At 41.4% G+C, this 15093-nt stretch overlaps 1 long non-coding RNA gene across 4 annotated transcripts in view; it reads left to right on the top strand.

Annotated features, from left to right (window-relative positions):
• Window positions 1-15093, top strand: part of LOC136007300 (uncharacterized) — a 98019-nt gene that overhangs the window by 27301 nt on the left and 55625 nt on the right. Inside the window, exon 1 of one of the 4 annotated variants that reach the window (XR_010609598.1) lies at window positions 14338-14411. The exons of the other annotated variants lie outside the window; for them this stretch is intronic. This is a non-coding gene — a long non-coding RNA (uncharacterized LOC136007300). Of the gene's footprint in view, window positions 1-14337; window positions 14412-15093 lie in introns of those variants that run through there. 4 annotated transcript variants of the gene reach the window in all.

A 15093-nucleotide genomic window follows, 5' to 3' on the forward strand; every position in this document is an offset into this window, starting at 1 on the left:
GCCCTACCAACTCCCCTAAGTTTATATACCAAGCATGGAACACCCCTTTGGCTAGTTTGGGTCAGGTGTCCTGTCTCTGCTCCCTCCTGGCTACTTGTGCCCCTCCTCACTGGCAGAGCAGGAGAGACTGAAAAGTCCTTGACTTGAGGTAAGTGCTACTTAGCAACAACTAAAACATCCATGTGTTATCAACATTATTCTTATATTAAAATGCAGTGCTATATCAACTACTAAGAAGAAAATTAACTATCTCAGCCAAAACCAGGACAGTATATGACTCTTTTGTGGTTTCCACATTGTAGCTGCAACAACTGACTGCTGAAAACATCATTGTGAGGCTGTCAGATGTGCTGTCTGCATAACTAGTGATAATCTAACTATTCTTCAGCTTCACAGATTAAACTGCTGGGAACTGATACTTCAGTGCTTGTTATTGGCAACAGTAGATGGAACTGACTAATGTAGTTTGAGTGTCAAAGCCTGTGGTGTTGACAGAAATATTAACCATAAATCAAGCACAGCACAACGGTGGTGCCAGGTTGCATCGTAAGGCAGGATCTTGCAAACCAGACGGGGCCCGCTTAGGCCTTACTCATGGGAATGTTTCCTTTGGCTAACAGAAGCAAGGATCAGTAGGCTGGGGCCCTAGCCATTCAACTTAAAACTGGGAAGGACTGAACAAGTGATGTGTGAAATGGCTGTGTGCTCTGCTGTGTGCATTCTCCCTTGTCTCCTCGCATGCAGTGGCTGATAAAGAACAGGGGATATCTCATCCCTGGTTAGGCATTGTCGCTTCTGGTCCCATCTGGCTTCAGCTGTAAAATCTTCCAGTGACTGCTGGGCTTGCACTTGCTGTATTAAGTTGTGTTTGCAGGGTTGACATTTAAAAATACCTTGATTTAGAGCCAGCTTGTGACATTCTTTTCTTGCAGCAAAGGAGAAAAAAGTTGCAAAAAGGATAGCACTAACAGCATTTTGGCTGTTCTTAGCACACACAGTGAACTGAGCAGGGGAAGGTGTCTGATTCCAGCCTCCAAGTTAGCAAATGAAACAAGACTGAGAACTGTTGGTGGGAGGATTATGAGGAAATGATTGGGTACTTCATGCAGTCAACTTGCTTGACCACTAACTTTATTTAATGTCTTATGGTCCTTCTATGCCACTGTCATACATACTGTTACCTTTAGTGACTCTTCCAGCTCAGTTTCTTTGGTGACAGGCTTGGTCAACACTCTTTTCATAATTAGGTCCTAAATTATCACAAGTTTTATATGCTCTTGAAGGTCTTTGCATTTGGTTTAATCACCGTGTCAAAGGGAGATGATGCAGAAAGAGCAAACAGTGCAAAGTTGTGGGACAGAGATCTGATTATAGCTAACTCTACCTGAAAAACCTTTGGGGAAGGGAAATGCAAATTTTTTCTTTTTTTTTTTTTTTGCAATTATGTGGAGTATTTCAGCAGGGAGTCAGCTAACAATATTTAGAGAAATCCAGCAAGCACGAAGCATAAAGCCAGGAGCTAAGCAAAGTACAGAGATTTCATTATAAATTAGTGATGGAAATTAGAGACTGGCTGTGAAATAGCCACAATTAAAATTCAAAGAGCAAAGAAGAAACAGCTTACTTAGTGACCTCTGCTTGCTGCACAGGGTTAGAAAAGAAGCTGTGCTACTTTAGTACTCTAATGTAACTTGTGCTTTACTGAAATTGTTGGAAATTAAAGGAAAATCAGGGGGCTGATTCTTAACTGATGAAAATCAGCATAATCCAGTGTATATCAAGGCAGCTGATCTGATCTACAAGAGCTAAACATGTGCCTCCAAATCAACAGCTCCCACTCACTACACCAATGTAGATGGAACAAATTGAACAGCTTTTTCCAGGCAGGTCTATGTGTTGATCCTGAGCTTTATATCTCTATTGAAATTGTATGAGCTGTTTAAGAGTAAAGGCAATTATCTCAAAGTTAACTCCAGCAGGAAACAAGTAGATCCATAATAGATCAGTAAAAAGTGATTTTTCTTTTTGTGATTGTTTATCAAATTGTCTTCAATCAATTTATTTTCGTAATATGAAGCCAAATTGTTTCCAATTCAGGTTGAACATTAAACACCTAAAATGCCAGAATAAGAAAAATACTAATACCAGGATTCTAACACAAGAGCTCCCTGGAAAAGAATTCAAAGGCAGCCAAATAAAACAAGAGATTAAAATATACAAAATACTGCAGTTTGAAAGAAAATCACTAAATTATGGAAACTTCAAAGAAGAGATGTCACAGCAGTGCTCCTAATCAGCCTGATTAAAAAAAAAACCACACTATCCTTTTTTATTTTTTCCCCTCATTTGATGTCAAGAGGTGTATTGTAATCTTAAAATGATGCATGTAGTTCGATCAGATTGATCTTGAAAGCTCAAGGATGTTATATTTTTCTGAGCACTTATGCTTTATCCTATGTGGTGGAAAGTATATTGCATGTATACACAGTGTAATCCTTTTAATACTCAGTTGTAGGACTGCAAACAGAAAACACTCTTGTGCAGAGTGAAAAAATAAGCAGCCTCTGTAGAACTGCTCTGTGCTGACCTTCACTGTTCTGTGTCCATACCCAATGCAATCAATACACTAAGTGTCTCACTCAAAGGAGTGCTTTGCTCTCCCAGATTGATTATTTTGTTACAAATTTACATACAGTCTTTGTGAGCTGCCTGATAATTGCAACATCAGCTGGCAGATTGGAGCTGGAGGGCAGCCTCTGGACCCCCGCTCTCTGAGTGAGAATGACACTCTCTCTGCTGAAGAGGTGCGCAGGCTTGTGATGGCAATTTTGGTGAATGTTGCGCCATCCAGTAGCCCTCATAGTGCAAATGTGTTTGGGCTGAGCTGCCTCCATGGGCTGCTGATATCATTGTGGTGCTCTGTACATAGAAGTAATTCTCACCCATACATCTGGCCGGCTAACCTATTTAAACAACTTCTGCAACTGGTAGTGAGTTGTAGGCTGTGCTGGGCCAGTTTCTTTTGATATTACTTGAATATTGTGGTATTAGACATGTCAGAGTTTGGAACCCCTGTCCTAAAAATTCTTCACTGAGGTAAATGAGATGGAAAAAATACCATAATTCCACTTTTATAAAAGAAAAATCAAGTTGCAGACCGAGGAATGTTTTAAGACCCAGTGAAGTAGATGGAAAAGCATTAAGTTGTGGCAGGATTTAACAAGTTGCTTCAGGATTTTGTGCCTTTGCCAAGGGCTCATCTTGGCACTGCCAAGAAGAGATTTAGACCCCTGCCTCAAGTACAGATAAAGCTGAATTTAAGAACTACTTTAAAGGATTTAAATCTCTAATGAAGAGATTTTCCTCTTCACTATTTGTTATTATTATTTTAGGCAGAATTTACTTAGATTTTTTGATTTCCCCAGAAACGCCTTAGAAAAAGCAAAACATCAGGATACAGCATCTTTTTATGGAAACTTTCAGTTTATTTTAGCCTTCATGTAGAGCAGTGACCTTTCAACAGACTACAGAATGGACCTGCAGGCCGCTGCTTGCTTAAGGCCTGTAGCAGGGAGTAAACCCAGCTGGCATAATTGGAGCTACATCTATTTACACCAGCAGAAAGATGTGACCCGTGATCTTTAGTTACTCTGGTGGAGCAGAGGGCTACAAGGTAGAGATTTTTCAGTGGTTCTTTACCTACTTGAATTGCCTGGCCAGCAACAAGTTACAGGCTGAAAACAAGGGGAAATTTGGATGGAAAACCAACAAATGATGGAATATTGAAAAGATCAAGGAAGTGGCAGCAGTACTGCTAAAGCCAATATGGAAAAGCCTTTTTTGTCCAATAACCTGATTCCTGTGACAAATATAATAACAAGATGGAAAATGCCACAACTTAAATGCATTGTGGTGGCAGTGATTGTTGTGAGAATTGGGACTGGTTCATGCTTCACCCACTCTGTCTGTCTATCATAGACGCTGTATCCCAGGCAACCCAGGCAGAAGGTGTTATATTTATTATGTCCTTGTCGCTTTTTATCTCTTTTAGTGAAACCTCTCTCCAGCTTCCACTCTTTTAAACAATCAGGAAAATGTGACAGTGTTACCTTCACTCAGCCTCCTAATTAGCCCAGTAGAATATATTTCTTTCTTCCCTATCTGCGAAGGTCTGTGCCATGAGTCTCTAAAGTGGCTGCTGCTTCCATGTTTTTTGCCTCATCTTGTACAGCAGGCTCTCCTGTTCTTTTGGAGATGGCCTGTGTTTCGTTTCCACTATACAGCCTTAAGAAGGTGAGGTCTGGAGAACATACATAAAGCTTGAGAGGTGGCATGACACCCATCTGGAAAGGGTAATGCTTACCCTGTCTGTACAAGGTCTGCTAGATAGCCTAAGTCCCTGTAGTTAAAAAAATCCATATAAATAAAAGAAATTTCAGCACATTGCAAGATTTCTGCATTAAACTTGTGAAATCCTTTTTCTTTTTTTCTGTATTGAAAAGGCTTCTTTGAGCCACTGAAAATGCTCTTTATATCCCAGAGGCTGTTAGCAGCAGGAGGTGAGGAGGGAGAATCCAGTTTTGGCAGTCACAGGATCAAACCTGCCAGGTCAGATCTGTACTATTTTTTGATATGTTAGTGCATGTTAAGGTCATCTGTGTAAAATCAGAGCTAGTAACCAGCAACAAAGAGGTGGCAGCTTCTTCTGCTGTCTTTGAATAGAGCTTGTGGTGCAGCTTTTCTCTTTCCATGAGAATTTAATGTGTCAGCATAAGCTGCTGCTGTTCTGTGGCAGTTTCACCTGAAAGATGTTTTTAGAGTTTGCCTCCATGCAACTTTTTGCTGCCATTTTCCATGTGACTGCGTGTGCAAATGCCACAAAACAGAGTTGATTAAGGGATGATATAGCTTTCATCTTCTAAAGGGCCACTTTCCTTGTGCTTACCTCCAGCGTACATCATGCATCCTGGCAGAGTTTGCTAGATCATGCAAGTTCTCTTGCAGGCTTTTTCTTGCCCCAAGATATGTGATACCTAGGGAAGTCAAGTTTGTTTTATTTCAGCAATCACTACATGATGCTATATGATGCTGTTGCCTGTGTCTGTGTAACTGGGAATGTCAAAAAGGAACAATGAAACGTCGGAAACAGTCAGAAAAAAATTGAATTCCCTTTTGTTTTGCCTGCTGTTCTTTGCTGAATTCCTTCATATTCCTTAGCAAACCAAGGGTGAGAACTTGGAGTGATAGGTGCTCCTTGGTCTTTGAATGTGCCCAGAGAGCTCCAGAGGACTCTTGCCACAAGGCTAGGGAAATCCTCATTAAGCAGCAAAGGAAGAAAGAAATTCCTGTCTTGGTGATGAGAGAGAAATACCTCCTTCTGGTTTTCTTTAGACTTATGAACATCAGGTTGGTCTATCCCTCTCATCAATTTGAAGAGTAGTTCAAAAGTTGCATCTCCTATTTGAAAGCCGCTTGAAAGTTTATCTGTCCTTTTCAGTTATTCCGCAGATAGGCCAAGACAACAGCTTGTTAATGTTTAAATTATCTCATCCATATTTTTGCACGAAATTCTCAAGTCATTTAAGCCTCATGTCTGGTCACTGTGATGTTATGATCTGCTGTCTATTTCAAGGCTTTTGCTTTTAAGCCTAACTAGAATTTAACACTATTATGTGGTCATTGCCTCTCAAAGGAAGGTTAATTCTTAACCTAATCTGCTATTTCTGGGTGAGTTTTTTAGTGTTGCTACTAGAGAGTGAGGTGCAGGAGGATTCCACATCTGTTAAATGAAAATGAGGGATATCAGAAGAAAATAACAGGGGGTAGTGAAGTGTGCCATGTTCCTGATGCTTCCCTAAAAGAGATTGCTGAACGGCCTCTCTGTCAGGTCCTATCTTACTGGAAACGTATACCACCCTTTCCAGGGAAGGGTATTCACTAGGTTAACTGAGGATGCCAACTGTAAGTCCCCTGTAAATGCAGACTGATCAAAATGCTATTGGCTCTGCCTGAACCAATGCAACCTGATGCTGTTGACTCTCTGCCTGCCATGTAAAAATGACAATTCACAGCCCTTTTTGGCTCTATCTTTCTCCTCCTGAGTTCAAACGGCATAGGGATTTTGCATCTCCCTCTAGGGCAGGCAAACAGGCTACTTACGCAGGTGGTTGCTATGCTTGCAGTGCAGCTCAGGGAAGCCCCAAAGTGTGTGACTCTGGTATTTTGCTTTTTCCCCTTTCATTGTTTTCAGGGCAGTGGAGGTTGTTTGCCAGTCTTGTTTGCATTAGAACTTACAGGTGCTTTATGCCAACTAACAATATGTGTGTCATAAAATCGCCAGCTGATGTGCAAGCCAAATTGCCGTAGCAATCACTGGGTTGTATTTTTGTAACTGACTTGGATCCAAAGTTTGCATATTTTAAATAAAGCCATATTGGCAGAGATCCACATGCAGAGAAGTTCCTGCCACTGTTCTGCTAAGTGACTGATTCTTCTCCCAACAGCTCTCTCTTGATCTCCTCAGAGGTTATTCAACTATGGCTTCAGGGCAGAAAATGACAGTCCAAAATTAGCTGAAGAAAACACTCCAGAATATCTCCCCTCCTCTCCATTACCTTAAAAAATTAAACTTCTGTTTATTCTGAAGGGCTTCTGTTGCTCTCAAACCGTATCTCCTAATAGGTTTTTTAGAGAAGCATTTTTCTGTATGCAAGTAATTTAAGCCTTACATGCCCTCAAGCTATTTTTTAATTAAAAGAAAAATAGAAAATTCTTTGCCTGAGTAGGGGGCTTATGCTGCTGATTGAGTACAGTAAGGAATTTCGAAGGAATTTTAAGTTCTGCACTGCCAGATATGAAGTCAGCCCTATAAGTATAACCCTGACCTGAGGCTGGGATTTTTAAAATGAGTTTCTTAATAAGAAAGGGAAAAAAATAAATTTGACTTTGAATAAGCATAATGCAATTTCCCTTCTACACAAATTACTTCTTTATTATGGCACAGATATTCACATCTATCCGTCTAAATACTTAAGTTGTATGCAGCTACATTTTGCTGGACTCAGCTTAGTCCTGCTTTACGGGGAGCCCATTACTAGAGCAGCTTAATTCAAAGATGCTTACCTCAGTTACATTGCCGTAACGCAGCAAACGCATAAGGCACACCAGGTCCCCTTTTCCATGTGGCTGAGCTGGGGCTGTCTCCATAGTAGCAATCATCTGAAGCTGTGACAGGTGTCATTCAGCTGGATTTTTCAAGAATCTGGAGTAATTCTTCTTTGGTTTCCCAAAGTATTAGGTTTTCTCAGACATGAGGGGTAACTGAGGATGAAGGAGATAGAGTTGCTCTTGGCTGCATAAATTAGGCTATCTACTTGCTGAGCCAAATGCATGCAGTACCGCACAGCACACTCTTCCCCTGCTGTGTGATGTCTTCGCTGTAGCAGTGGATATCAGGGCACAGAGTTAGGGACTTTGTGGGTCACAGTGTTCCTGTACATGTGGCTTGTGTCAGTGGTTCCCATGGATATGGGAGACATCCTCCATTCACAATCCCTGGCCTTTTTGTTTCAGGGAGAAATGACCTAACTTCTGCCCTCTGTTAACAAAATACTCTCATTAGGCTTTCTAGGGAAATTGGGCAAATCTAAAGGGTTACCATCAAGCAAGAAGTCACAGTTGGGTTTTGTGAATTTACCTCTCTATTCTTGCTGCCAGCGCATGTATGCATAGATGCCAACCCTCTAGTGTGAGACTGGCTGCTGCAGCGGAGAGGCCGACTGTGGTAGACGGGCTTGGTTAATGCAGCACAGTGGGAGCAGGGACTTTGGGTAAATAAACCAGTTAGGAAACAGTTAATAGTAGAACTGCCACCTGCATGGTATTTGAGAGCTGTTTTCTCCGAATGAACTGATGAATGAATGAAGGCCTGAGATCATCATTATTTCACTTGTCTGTTTTCCCATTTCTTTCTTTTTTTTTTTTTTTTTTTTTTGTTTTTAAGGCTGATTTTCTTAGCTAAGAACAGGGTAAGTATGTCCAAAGCAGCTCAGCAGCTGGTGAAGATAAAGTCAGTGCCGTCAGAAAACGCCGAGCAGAGGTATTTTTGCAGGTTGAAATGAAAGACAGGAGAGCCACATTTGGATTAAAAAAAAAAAAAAAAAAAAAGAATTAACCTTGAACCTCTCCCCAAAGTCTGATTTAAACAAGAATCTCATTTGAATTAAAAAAAAGTAGGAAAAGTTATAATTCACTAAGCTCTTCTGTGCAGCGTCTGCAGTCCTTGATTTGGGGAAGTGATGAGCTAAAGACACGCAGAGTACAAGAGAGTGGTGCTGAGTACAGACATCACCTACACAGGGGGCAGAAGCAGAGAGGCTGTTAAATTTCCTCCCAGGTTTCTGCCTTGTCACCTGTCTCATGTGCTGGATTGATCATCAGTGGATTGTTGCCCCCTTGAAGGTGCTGATAGAGAATATTCTTTGTGGTACAGAGGGATACCTGTGATGGTACTAGAGGCAGGCTCATTACACACAGGGTTAGATTAACCCATGTCTCTGCTGAAGATTTTCTGAAGTCCTGGTGAGGAATAATATTCCCTTTTGATCCCTGGTTTAGCTAGAACATCTCAGGATGAAGCTGTTTTGCACAGGGGAGTGTTGCTTGGTGGATACTCTGCCTCAAACAAGAAACAATGAGGGAATGGAGCCTTAAGGAGGAGAAATGGCATAAGCTGCAGCCCGTATAGATGGCCAAAGAAAGAGAAGTGCGGTAAACTGATTGCAAGGCAGGCAGGAGCACATAAATGAATCCAGCTTAAAAGCAGGAACCTATAAAAACCTAGCCCTTTGCCTCTTCATCAGTACATTTTCCTGATACTTGAAACACATTTTTCCACTGCTTTCTACTCCTACCACTTTCAAATACCTAGAGAACGGGTAAGAGAGGTATGGGGTTTGCAGTGAGTTCTGGGTACATCTAGAATGATGCTAGTATACATGAGCTGGTGAACCCCTATGTCTGACTTTGCCTTCCTGAAGCTATACTTTCCTCCTCTTCTGTGCCGGACACTTTATCTGAAGTATATCTTCAGTGATTAGTGAGTAATGATTATCCCTCAGAGGGGGTGTCAGGTTTCCGCTAGAGTCCCTGCCCATGGTGTGAGACAGACAGATCAACCAGGATGCTTGGCCAACAGGGTAGAATGGGATCTCAGAGGAGGACAAGGAACTTAATTTTCTTTTGAAGCATTGCAGTAACAAAGCACTAGATTTTCCATTTGGGGTTTATTTCAGTTGAAAATTTTGCTTTTTCCTATTTAATCAAAAGCCCAGTTTGCTTCAGCATTTTCGATGGAAAATTCTCACATAGGCCTTTGCTGTAAAATACCAACACATCAGAATTATCCCTTTATCTCAGCAGATGCACTTTCCAGAAGGGGAACATCTCAGGTGGTGAAAAACACAGCAGTTTTGCCGCCTCAACTCAGTCAGGCATTTTTTTGATGATAGAGAATTTTGTCTAAACAGACTCTTTTCATTAAAACTGAAATGCTTTGTGGACAGGTTTGGTTTTGCTCAAGTTTTTACTGATAATTTTTTGTTACAGTTATGTGCAATGCTTCATTGTGCTTTCTGTAGTGACAGTATGTGTAGTAGTTCGGGATCAAGTCTCTGCTTTGCCCTGCTCTGTCCTGAAATGATTCAGGTGGAGCCAAGTCATAATATTAAAGACTTCTTTTTCTGAGTCTGACAGAGGTATTAGATTGTTTGCATCTCTCATCTGGTGTTTGACCTAAAAAGAGAAATATTGGCCTGATCCTGGTTAAGCAGAATCTTTTTGTGAGACTGTTTTTTCCCTCCTGAGGACTAGACAAGATTAGAAGGCTACCCCAGAACATGTGTAGTTCTGCCACTGACTGTAGTAGGGAAGTCTTGCTTCTTGCCAACACCAGGATCTTACAATATAAAACCAAAACTCTTACATGGTGTGAAAATGTGTAAGTTAGTGAATTTAAAACAAAGAAATGAACAACAAAAGGACCCCAACCAACAAACACAAGAAGGTATGGGAGAGGTAGAGAGACTTGACAGGTCCTGTGCAGTGTGTGGTATCTGAGCAGGCTGCCATGCTTGAGTTTCTAAAGGGGCACTTTGTGCACTGTCATAGAGCCTGGTGCATGGGCAGCCATGGCAATGCCAATCAAAGAAGATCAATGGCATTGTGTTGCAGCCTGTCAAATGACGTTCCCTTGGGTTCCCTGAGCAACATGGTGACATCAATGATGTGACATAGTGCAGTTAATAATCTTGAGCTCGTAGCAGAGCTAAGCAGCAGGGTCCAGCATGGTGCTGTCATGCCTTTTCCTGCTTTTGGTCCAAAAGCCGAGTCTGCATTCAACATGGTGCTCCCTGACACGATTCTAGATGTGCTGTGTAGTGTAACCACTGGATAACACAGTTTCTCCTACTAATGGTAGTGAGACAAAATGCCTTTAAAACATGTCCTATTCCTCCCTACTGCCAATTGAGCAGTGGCATGGCATACATGACCAGAGTTCAAGCTGCTCCTGAAGGAAAAGGAAGTATTTTTAAAGAGAGTCTTTAAATCTACCTGCTGGCTGGATTTAAGTTTATTTAAAATCTATCTTTAGTTTTCTAAATTGTAAGGTTGAAGTGGCTGAATGTAGTGACTCTGCACCCTTCAAAACCTTCAGTTGCTGCAGATGGTACATACTAGATGTTTAGCATAGGAATTTCAATTTTCTTTTGAGGAACTGTGGCAGTTTCACCCAAAATTCAGCCACGAAGAGACACTGGGTATGTCTGCTTGCAGGCTCTGGCAAATGTCTGCCTGGCCTGTGCCCTTGTCATCTTCAGTATTCAGTTGGTACTGGGAGCAGTGGCCAGCAACGGATGTATTTTACAACACACTTTTTCTCACCTGGTGGCTTCTGGAGAGCCCCATGAACACCCCAAATAGAAAATGTACATATGGCAGTGGCTTTTCTTAAGGGATGTGTGTGTTTTTAGGTTGCATCCAGCTTGGGCAAAATACTGTTGAGCAGTGAGCCAGGTTTTTGCAATGAGATATAGCAGACTGGTAAAAATCTGCTTCCTGGGAGCCACTGGAAGCATGTTTTCTCTTATTTTTCCCCAGCAACATTTTCCTAGCTCTGCCCTCTTCTGATGAACAAACCGCCTATGCAAAGGAGATTGAAAAAGGAATTTGCTTTGATTAGACCAAAGCCTTTCATAGCATTTTTAGTCATAAGTATGGAAGCTTTAATGAGCAGGAAAAGAAGATAAATATGAGTCACAGTCTGACAAGAAACTATTGGAAAGGAGTAAAAAAGTTCTGTTGGAAGCAATGTTGTAAGTTACAGCCCTTTCTAGCAGTCTCTGTGACAATCTCCTCTGTTTGAGGAAGGTAACTTAATGCAAATCTCTGACAAGTGCCAACTGAGGGATTGCAAAGGGATGAAATCCTTTCCCAATTGCTGGGATAGAATTGAATCCATACTCCACCCAGTTAAGGCCAGGAGAATTTTCTATCAGATTTTCTGTGACCTCTAGATTCACAGCCTTCAATGATCTCCTGCAAATCCCGAACCAAAAGGAAGAGAAGTTGTGAGCTGATCTTTCTAATACAGTAGAATAAAACAAATTTTATAAGTCATAAATAGGTGTGGAAAGAGTTGAACACAGTTTACACAATGGAAGCTGACGATTCATCACTTATTTAAGAATACTGCTTATGCCTATCACCTCGTTATCCTGCTATGCAGAATTCAAACTAAAAGCAGAAAACGTGACAGTCATGACAGATGCTGACTTTACATTACTTTTTTCTTCAGCACCAGTGTCATGAAATATTGATAATTAATATTATTAATATGCAATTAATAATAATGCAATTAGTGAATGGAAAACTTAATATGAAGCAGCAATGTGCACTTACAGCCCAGAAAGCAAATTGCACCCTGGGCTGTGTCAAAAGAAGCTGTGACCAGCAGGTCAAGGGAGGTGATTGTTCCCCTCTACTCTGCTCCCATGAGAGCCCACCTGAGTACTGCATCCAGTTCTGGAGCTGCCAACACATAAGGCATGTGGAGCTGTTGGGGCAAGTCCAGAAAAGGCCATGAAGATGGTCAGAGGGCTGGAGCCTCTTTCCTACAAAGACAGGCTGTTCAGCATGGAGAAAACTCCAGGGAGATTATAGCAGCCTTCTAGTACCTCAGCGTGGGTCTATAGGATAGATGGGAAGTGACACTTTATCAGGACATGTAGTAATACTATGAGGAATGGTTTTAAACTGAAAGCAAGTAGGTTTAGATTAGACATTAGGAAGAAGTTCTTTACTGGGAAGGTGGTGAGGCACTGGAAAAAATTACCCGGAGAAGCTGTGGCTGCCCCGTCTCTGGCAGTGTTCACAGCCAGGTTGGATGGGGCTTTGAGCAGCCTGGTCTAGTGAAAGTGTCCCTGCCTATGGCAGGGGGGTTGGAACTAGATGATTCTTAGGGTCCCTCCCAAGCCAAACCATTCTAGGATAGTTCTTCTTAGTGTTCACTTGGACAGATAGCCAGCAGTGCTGTTGGCTGTCCAAAGTATTTCAGATACAGATCAAAGAAGCAAAGGTCTGGCATTTATGGAGGATGAATGTTTTGTTGTTGATGAAAGTATTGTTACATGGAGCCAGCCAGCGGCAGAGCATGTAACAATGATCAGTCCAGTCTCTATTCTGGTTAACAGGAGGGAAATCACTGTTCAGTGTTATTAAGATGTGGTTTAGATTAAAGATGGCAAAGACTAGAATTTTATGAAGGAACAGTTTTTTTCTCATCACAAAATGTTACACAGGTGGATTTTTAACATCATTACAACGTATGCTCTAAGAAGCTAAACAGGGGAAGTTTAGATTGGATATAAGGAGGAAGTCCTTTACTGTAAGTGTGGTGAGACACTGAAATGGGTTGCGCGGGGAAGCTGTGAATGTCCTGTCCCTGGCGGTGTTCAAGGCCAGGTTGGACAGAGCCTTGGGTGACATGGTTTAGTGTGAGGTGTCCTTGCCCATGGCAGGGGGGTTGGAACTTGATGATCCTTTCCAACCCAAACCATTCTATGATTACATGATTCTAAGTTATAGAAACAGATAGAATGCAGTACCCAGAGTTTGTTGTATATATAATTCTTATAAATTATTATAAAATGTATGAACAAGTTTTGCTATGACAAAAAAGGGCACAAGAATGGCTTTTAGGATCTTTCCCCAAAGATGAAATTGTGCTTACTATTCATCGTGTCCCTCCTGTTCTGGGCTGCGCATTGATTGCTCTATGTAAAAGTATGCATCCTTTCTGTGAGCTGTAATACTGATACTGTAGGTAATGTGAAGACAGGGGTTAAAGAACATAAAAGCAGAGTCCTTAGTACTTGTGAAAGTCTTCAGAAAATGTACTGCAGCTTCATAGATGCATGTCCCTTTTGGATGCATTTTTGAGGATAGTAGCAGGGCCAAGAGGGTGGGAGTTGACATGACTTGTGCTGGAAAAGCCTGTTGTCAAGGCTTTTTGAGACAGGAGTATGCAAAAGCCTGGTCTCCTTCTTACAAGATTTTTGTAGGATTTATATTCTTAACCCCAGGAATCTATGTGCTGCTTTATCTTTCTAGTGTGTCTCACTCAGGCTTGGATCATGCTTCCCCAGACAGCTTTTCTCACAAGTTAAACCTCCAAAGTATTTAATCTTGAGACAAGATTGTTAGTTCAGTTTCAGTAAGGCTCAGTGCAGAACTGTGCTGTTGAATGGTATTTCATTATCTGTAACAATAATAACTGAGAGGAGAAACCATTGTGGGGACTAGAATTTGGTAAAATTATCTCTGCAGCTGACCAAAGCATGACAAAAGACAGTGTTTAACAAACAATAAAAGTTGCTTGTGCCTTTTTTCCTCCATGTGAAGGAAGAAACACTGTGGTGTGTTTAAGGATTGACCCTACGTTCTCTTTTCAAAGTGGTGAGACGTAAGCACTACTTATTCACTACACCAGCCGCAAGCAACTTCTGTGGCCACTTCACACTCTTGAACCCCCAGAGGAGAGGTGCCGTTTTGTGACCACAGGATTGCAGAATGAAAGTACAATAGTTTTTGGTTCTGTGGGAGAAAAAAATCACAGTGGCAATGAAACCAACAGCTGTGAAAACAACTCCCATGCCCTTCTGTAGGAAAAAGTAGAAGAAAATATATTTATTCTGAATCAGCAAACTTGAGCATTCAGTCATGTTGTAAGAAAAATGGTAAGAGCAGACACTACTTATATATTATCCTTGTTTTAAGACAGCTTTTTGTAAATTGCTGGTCCACTCCCTCATGATTGGTTGGTTGAAAGGAAGAAAGGAAGGAAGGAAGAAAGGGTAAGTCACTGTGGAAAATATGTTCTGCCACAGTAGCGTATATTATGCGACAAAAAAAACACCCACAACATCAGTCTGTGCTGCAGGCAAGACATTGTGTTTTATTTGGTGGACTTGAGCATAAGTGACATGTTTCAAAACTGTTAACTCCCTCTAGTTCTTCTTCTCTGCTTATACTCACAAACAGTCCTGTTCAAAAATAGTCAATTCCTGGAAAGAGACTTGATTTGGCCAGTTCTGTTTCTAATAGTTTGCTTGTGGAGTTAAAGGTGCATGTGCTTCAGCAGCTGCACTCTGAGAGACTAAAAGCAGGCAGGCTGTTCTCAATAAGCAAGCAGTAATTTTTAACCAAGCTAATGATACAAAATTGGTCTGTGCGGTGTGTTATGGTAACTAGCTTAATTCAGTTTTCAAAAACTGGTGTTGGTCATACTAGGTATTCCTGAGATGAACAGGCAAGAAAGCACTTGCAGTTCAAACGATCCCATTTTGAAATGCAGTATTTTCCTCCAGTGGATGAGACTGAATGCAACAAGAGCATTAACAATGGCAGATTCACTTGGGGTTGTGGATCAGTGCCTTAATTCTGATATGCTGCAGGTCATTTATGGAAAAAGTGAGCAATCTGCAGCTGAGGGTGCAATCTCATTTCTTTAATTTCATCCTTGGCCACCCCACCAGC

This window comes from Lathamus discolor, chromosome 1 (assembly GCF_037157495.1).
Source record: "Lathamus discolor isolate bLatDis1 chromosome 1, bLatDis1.hap1, whole genome shotgun sequence".
In the NCBI taxonomy this organism is placed as follows: Eukaryota; Metazoa; Chordata; class Aves; order Psittaciformes; family Psittacidae; genus Lathamus; species Lathamus discolor.